Source organism: Canis lupus, chromosome 9, assembly GCF_011100685.1.
Source record: "Canis lupus familiaris isolate Mischka breed German Shepherd chromosome 9, alternate assembly UU_Cfam_GSD_1.0, whole genome shotgun sequence".
Lineage (NCBI taxonomy): Eukaryota > Metazoa > Chordata > Mammalia > Carnivora > Canidae > Canis > Canis lupus.
Window position 1 is genome coordinate 48003383 of NC_049230.1, and position 7875 is coordinate 48011257.

The window sequence follows — 7875 nt, forward strand, 5'->3', positions numbered from 1 at the left end:
TATCATGAAAAGGTGATGGATCCTACCAAGTGCCTTTTCTGTATTAGCACCGTCATCTGACTTCTCCTGTGCGCTAAGCCAGTGGCTCACAGTCATCAATTCCTGAAGTTAAACCACCCTCTCATTCCTCAGGCAGGTCAAACTTGGTCATGACTGATTACTGTCTTTGAGATTTGGTTTACTAATAATTTGTCTAGAGTTTGTCTGGAGTTTTCACTGGTTTCTGAATGACATCCCCCCGTAGCTCTCCTTGGGCTCCCATTCCTCCCAGAGTTTGGTATCAGTGTCATGCTGTCCTTTAAGGGAGCTGGGGAACATTTCTATAGAGAATTTGTACTTTGAAAATTCAGTGGAACTCACTGGCTGGGGTTGATGTTTTCTTTGTGATTCTAATTACTGATTCTCTATTTTTAAGGGTTATAAGACTGTTCAGATTTTCTATCTCCTCTTGGGTCAGTTCGATTCAGTTCTATTTTTCTAGAAATCTACTAGTGCAAAGTTGTTCACATCATCCTTTTAATCCACATATTATCTATGGCTATGTTTGCTTTTAAGTCCCTAGTATTACTTACGTATTTTCCTCTCTCCCTCTTTCAATCTTGCTGGAGGCTTACTGTTTTTATTAATCTTGTCAAAAAACCCATTTTGGCTTTCCTGATCGTCCCTATCATACATTTATTTTCTAGTTCATTAATATCTGCTCTTTATATTTCCTCTCCTCTCCTTCATTTTGGGTTTATCCATCAGTTCTTCAGGTGGATGATTAGCTAATTAATTTTCAGCCTTTCTTAAAGGAAACACAGGACGTTATTATCATTTTAAACAGTTGTGGCTGAATGAAAACAGGAGTCCTCAAACTGCTAGAAACACGACTCACAGGGGGCTTAGCCAGTACGCTCCAAAACAATCATGGCGTTTGTGCCATAGACACACTTCTTTGGGTCAATGACTCTATGGTGGTTTTACTGAGCTTGCCTCAGATGCTCAAGGATGGAAGATGTTCCCACCCAGGCTCCGTCACTCTCTACTAGAAGTCAGAGCTGCTCCAGTCTGATGGCTCCCCCAGCGGCACCCCCCACTGCCTCCCAATTTATTCCAGTAATAATAACATCTACTCATTGTCACCTACTACCATCTAATAAAACCCTTGTACATTTAATCCCATCTGCACCTTGAATGAGCTTTGAAAACATCATGCTAACTGAAAAAACCCAGACATAAGAAGCCACCTACTACATGAGTCTATTGTATGAAATGTTTCAAGAATAAGGATAAGGAAATCTGTAGACAAAGAAAGGAGCTTAGTGACTGCCAGTTAGGGAGGGACTGATGGGGAGGGATTGATCACAGGTATGGGGTTTCTTTTTGGAATTATGAACATTTTCTGCACTTAGATATCAGTGATGATTGCATAACATTGTGGATTGATTCAAAGCCACTGAATCGTACGTTTTTAAATGGTTAAAATGCTGAATTTTATGTTAATGAGTTTTACCTCAATAAAAGCTTTTAAACAGAAAATATAAGTCATTTAAAAACTAAGATATTTGGGCCTCTTTTATCTCCTTTCATTGGTGTGGCCAGCCTCCTGTTTGTTGGGCAAGTGCTGCCTGGACCTGGGAATGCTGTGGCTCTGTCCCATCCCTGTTCTGCAGCCAACAGGGCCTGTTCCAGTTTCAACCTTACCAGCGTCAGCACCCTACCTGTCTCCTTTCCAGTGGCTGCTTCACTGGTCGTGAATCTGTGCAGATGCCACATGCTGTCCCCAGGCCCAGACAACTTGGTCCACACTTCAGGTCTCAGCTAGAAGCTGCATCCTCATGAGATCTCCTTCTCCAGCACAGCCTCCAGCCATTCTTACCTGTGGCTCTCTCACCTGTGTCCCTGGCTAGCATGGAAGCCCACCAGGAAGATGACGAGGCCTGTGCTCTTCCCCACCGTCCTCGCTGTGACATGATACTGACAGGCAGCAGGAAACACTTGCCAAAGACCCTGTGTCCAGCACACCACCCTGCCCTGCTCACTCCAGCCCCAGAATTGTTCCTGGTTCCTCCCTTCCTTCTGCCCTGGCCCAGCATGGACAGCTGCTCCCTGTCCCTTCCCCTCAGCAGCCACAGCAATGTTTCCAAAGCACATAGCTCTCTCTGTGACTTTCAAAATCCAAGCTCTCTGGCTGGCCTGGGACATTCGTAGCCAGCCAGCCTCCTCTCTAGCCCTACAGCTCAGCTGGGGACTCCCGGGGGGGGGACCCCCTGGCCCGTGCTGCACGTTGTCACTGCCCTCCCCCCACCCAAGACACCCTCCCCCTCCCCTACCTTTGCAATTAGTTTCTGTACTGCTGGGTTGGTCCATCTGGACACCACTGACGTTTGAAGACAGGGAATTCTTCGTTGTAGGGGCTGTCCCATGCATTACAGGATGTTTGGCAGCATCCTTGCTCGATGCCGGCAAAGGTCAAAATACTTGTGACAACCAGGTCTGTCTGCAAATCTTGCAAATGTCCCCAGGAGGGCATTGTCGCCCCCGCAGAAAACCACTGCTCTGTCTTGGCCGTTCCCAAATTGGTACAGACTCCTCTCCTGAGTTTCCTAGCTGGGGATCCATTTGTTTCTGGACATTCTCCCCTAGAGAAATGAGATTTTTAAAAAGACAGATGGGAGGAAGTTGACAAATGTGTAACAGAGCTACTCTGGAGGAGCAAACAAATGAGAAACAGAACACGGAGAAGAGCAATGAAGGAACAGTCCCGATGCTATAAAATGGCAGCAGCCCATGCTGTTTCCATACGCTTACAGAGGAATTGCAGGAGGGATGGCACAAGCGTAAAGCGATCTCCCAGGAGAGCAGTGGGGGGGTCACAAGCTTCAGTGTGACACCAGGTCCAGAAGCTTCTGCACAGATGTGTTGTGGGCTCACCCGTGGTTGTGGTCGGTACAGCACAGCTGTGGGCTGACAGCTACCAGCTTAAAGCAAGAAGCCGCCAGACTGGATTCCAGAAGAGTTTTGAATTCTTGTAAGGCAGAAACAAAAGAAACATTCAAAAGCTAATATATATATTTAAATAACCCACCATAAACAAAGCACAGAAGTGCACTTGGAAAGTATTATTGATGCATAAGACAAGGGACAAGTGCTCTTCTAGCTCAGGAGCTCTTTCAGATCAGTAATAAAAAGATTAGCAACTTCACTGAAAATAGGCAAAGGACCTGAAACGTTGCTTCACAGAGAAGGACAAACAATTGCAAGGGAAACTGCAACTACACAAGGCAGGGCCCCCGGTGGGCAAAGGTCTGGAAGTGCCACGGCCCCCCATAGGGTCACCAGGGGCTCAGAGGGGTGGGGTGTGGGCCCTGGGTGGATGGCCACATGGCCACAGGCCTGGTCCCATCATGTGTCAAGGAGTGGACAGTTCCTACCATGCAGTCAGACCTTGGACAGTGTCTGGGTGTCAAACAAACAGCAAGAGCTTCAGAAACAGTTGGTTTTGTTCTTTGTATAGATAGACTTTTTACATAAAAGGTTTGGATGTTCACAAAACTGCTCATTTCAAGGAGGACACTGGGGGTGAGTGGACATCCCACACGTTTCCCTTCTGTGCTGAATTTACAGCAGGTGTTTTCTAAGTGGAAACGTAAGGAACTGGGACCTGCGTGCAAGGAAGACACCAACCGGAGCGTGCGGAAGAAAGCAGAGTGGAGTGTGTGAGCATGTAGCTGGGAGACAAGACCTGGGGTTTGGGAAGGAGAGATGAGTCAACAAATGCCTTTGAAACTGTCAGCTTTGGGACCCCCTGGGTAGCTCAGTGGTTGAGCGCCTGCCTTTGGCCCAGGGCATGATCCTGGAGACCTGGAATCAAGTCCCACATTGGGCTCCTGCATGGAGCCTGCTTCTCCCTCTCCCTGTGTCTCTGCCTCTCTCTGTCTCTCATGAATATATAAAATCTTAAAAAAAAAAAAAAAAAAAAAAAAAGGAAAGAAAGAAAGAAAAAAAAAAGAAACTGTCAGCTTGGAACAGGGAGGAACATCCACTTCTAGCAATTGTCTGCATCTGGCCACGATATAGGTAACCGGTACAGGTGTGCCTCAGAGGTGCTGGGGCCGGCTTCCAGAACAGCACAATAAAGGGACTTTCACAATAAAGCAGGTTGAATGCAATTTTTTGTTTCCCGGTGCATTTTATACAAGTTATGCTTCTCCTACCCTGTAGTTTACTAAGTGTGAGATAGTGTATGTCTCAAAAATATGCAGATTCCTTGGTTAAAAAGCATTTACTCACTGAGAAATCCTGGCCATCAACCAGCCTGCAGTGCGCCCGACTGTCTGCAGGTACCAGCCCTCCTCCATGGTCGCGGTGCCCAGCACTAGTCGGTGCTGTCGGCAGCACTTCACCCATGGGGGGAGTTCTCTGACACCTGGAGTCTGTCCTCCCGACTGTGTGCCACTGCTTCAACACAGAACCAGGTTCTAGATTCTTTGCTGCCACTTCAACGGTCTTCACGGCATCTTTGCCAGGAGTGGTTTCATCTCCAGAAGCCACTGTCTCTGCTCAGGATGCAGCTGCTCACCCACCGAAGCTTCACCACGAGCCTGTGGCCCCGAGGGGCTCCCCTGACATGGGTTCTCTTGCTCCTTCCACCACACTTGTTGCTGCGTCCTCTCTTGAAGGCTGCAACTCCTCAAAGTCAGTTGCTTCTAAACTCTTATCCATTGTGATATTTTGGCCTCTTCCCATGAACTTCGAGTGTTCTTAGTGTCATCTAGAATGATGAACCCTTTCCAGAAGATTCTCGAAGTCCAGCCCCATCAGAGGGGTCCCTATGGCAGCAACGGCCTCATGCAATGTGTTTCTTCAATAATAAGACCTGCCAGTAAAAAACACTCCTCGGGGGCAGCCGGGGGGGGGGGGGGGGGGGGGGGGGGGGGGGAGGGGGGGGGCGGGGGACACTCTGCGGTTTAGCGCCACCTTCAGTCCAGGGCCTGATCCTGGAGACCAGGGATTGAGTCCCACGTCGGGCTCCCTGCATGGAGCCTGCTTCTCCCTCTGCCTGTGTCTCTGCCTCTCTCTGTCTCTCATGAATTAAAAAAAAAAACCAAAACAACAACAACAACAAAAAAACACTTCTTGATACGTGAGCTGCAGAACGGATGTCATGTCAGTGGCATGAACACAGTGTCAGTCTCCTTGTGCGTCTCCATCAGAGCTCTCAGTGGCCAGATACAGCAGAGGGAACCCTGTATCCTGAGTGCTAGGTCTCTACAGTGGGATTAGAATATTCAGCAAACCATGTTGTGAGCTGATGTGCAGTCACCTGGGCCTTGTCCCACTCAGAGCACAGGCTGGGGACATGGAGCACGGTGCTCAAGGGCCCTGGATTTCCAGAAAGGTCAATGAGCACGGGCCTCAACTTCGAGCCACCAGGTACTTGAGCCACTACCAAGAGACCCAGCCTGCACCCGAGCTCTGAGGCTGGCACAGACTTCTCTCTCGCTGTGACGGTCCGGGACAGCCTCGCCTGGCAACACAGAGCTGCTGTCTGCACTGAAAATCTGATGTTTAGTGTTGCTAAAGAAGATCTCGGTCACATGGGTGACCTGATGCTTCCACCTGGCCCTTACATCATAGAGATGGGTCTTTCCCTGAACGTCATGCATCAGCCTCAGCTGGCTGCAGGCTCTGCAGCTCCTCACCTGCACAAAATTAAAGAGTCAGAGCCCTGTTGGGGGAGGCTGAGGCCGGTGGAGCTTCCATCCAGACGACTAATGCTTCCTCCATGTCAGCAGTAAGACTGTTCCACTTTCTTACCATTTGTGTATTCCCTGGGGCAGTACCTGTAATGCCATTCACAGTGTCGCCAATGTTTGGTGCAAGAGGTCTGGCTCTCAGCCTGTTTTGACAGGCCTTCTGCACTTGGCGGAATCATTTCTAGCTTCTGATTTAAAGTGAGAAACATGCAGGACACCTGGGGGACTCAACAGTTGAGCATCTGCCTTTGGCTCAGGGTGTGATCCTGGAGTCCCGGGACTGAGTCCCACATCGGGCTCCCTGCATGGAGCCTGCTTCTCCCTCTGCCTGTGTCTCTGCCTCTCTCTGTGTGTCTCTCATGAATAAATAAATAAAATCTTTTAAAAAAATAAAAAAATAAAACTGTTACAAGAAAGAAAAAGAACCCAGTGAAGAAATGAGTAGACAGACTACAAATTAAAATAATAATAAATGGATAATTAAAGCAAAAATAACAATAACATCTTTAGGTATAAACTGTATGGAGAAAGACATGAGAATGCGGTGAAGGTCTGGAGAGCACCGTATAGTTCCTACTTCAGACCTCACGTGTACAACAGGGGACCATATGGTATTATAGGAAGGTGGGCTGTGGCCAAACAGAAGGTACATATTCACACTGTACAGCCTGGAGCAAGTGTGAAATGATGAGAAAAGTGGTGGAGCCAGGAAGCCAACGGACGAGCTGAATGGGTCACGAAGATATCCTTACCACCAAAGAAGCAGAAACAGAGGAACAAAGAACAGATGAGATCAAGATAAAACAAGTAGCAAACTGGTAAATCTAAATTTCAGAAAACGGCCCGCCGGCAGGTTGGAGAAAAAGCACAGAGGAGCCCGGGATACTTTGTTGTGCCACAAAGTAGGGCTCATCAAGCACAGGGCATGTCAAAGGGAACAGGAGCTGCCCAATGTGTCACACCTCCAACACTTTCAGTGCCCACGCAAATACCAACAACATCACAACCCAATGAACCGGAGACTGAGTCTGTCTGCCAACATGTGAGGTGAGGTCGTGACGCAGGATGGAGCTGTCACATGGTCTCCAAGTGCCCTCGAGCAGGATGCGGGCGATTCCAACGGGCCCTGCCCTCGGGGAGGTGCAGACACCGTGGCTGAGGGCTGCCTTGTCAAGTGCGACCCCTGGGCCACCTAGCGGGACACCCCGGGAGTACAGCAGCATGTCAGTGATGCTCCTGCTCAGGATGCACAACCCTCCATCCAACCCAGAGGGCATAGACCAACCCAGAGGCTGTCCTACGAGCAACTTGACCTGTGGTCTCCAGAAGTGCAAACCGAGGAGGCAGACTATTCCAGAATGAAGATTGGAGGCACAGGACGACTCAACGCCACGGGATGCTGAGCCAGACCCACATGCAGGGGCGAGTGGGGCTGCATGACAGCCAACACCACTCAGGGCTCCAGGGGCAGAGCGGCGCCATCCTGGCGTCAGTCACACGAGACAACGGCCCTGTAGGGATGATGTAGTGTCGAGCTGGCTGCCCTCACAGGGCTCGTGGAGGATCTGCCCTTCGTCCCGGACAGCAGCTCTCCTGGCTTCTTTGGCTTCACGTCTATTTTAAAATTGTGAGAGGACACAATATATGCTGGACAGTCCCAATTACAGAAGATTCTAGCCTGGGAACTGTTCATCTGTACTGACAAGGGCAGGCTGGCTCCCCTGGGGCAGGGTGGGGCTGATGCCAAGAGGCACTGGGGAGTTTTGGGGGCAACGAAGACGTTCCTCACGTCTTCAATGTGGTGTTTGTTGATGGTGGTGACAGGAGGACTTACAGTTGTCAGAATTCACGGAACCCTTAGAACGAGTGCTTTTTGTGACAGATGAATTATATCTCAAGAAAGCTAATTCTGAAAGCTGAAAAAGGGCCACCAGCTTTTTGGTGTTGTTGCTGTTAAATATTTATATGCTCTTCCTAAAACTTACATAAAAATACAAAGGGCCAAGGCGCCTGGAGGGCTCCGTCAGTGAAGCGTCTGCCTTCAGCTCACGTTGTAGTCTCGGGGTCCTGAGATCGAGCCCACATTGGGCTCCCTTCTCAGTGTGGAGACCACATTACCCTCTCCCTCTGCCTC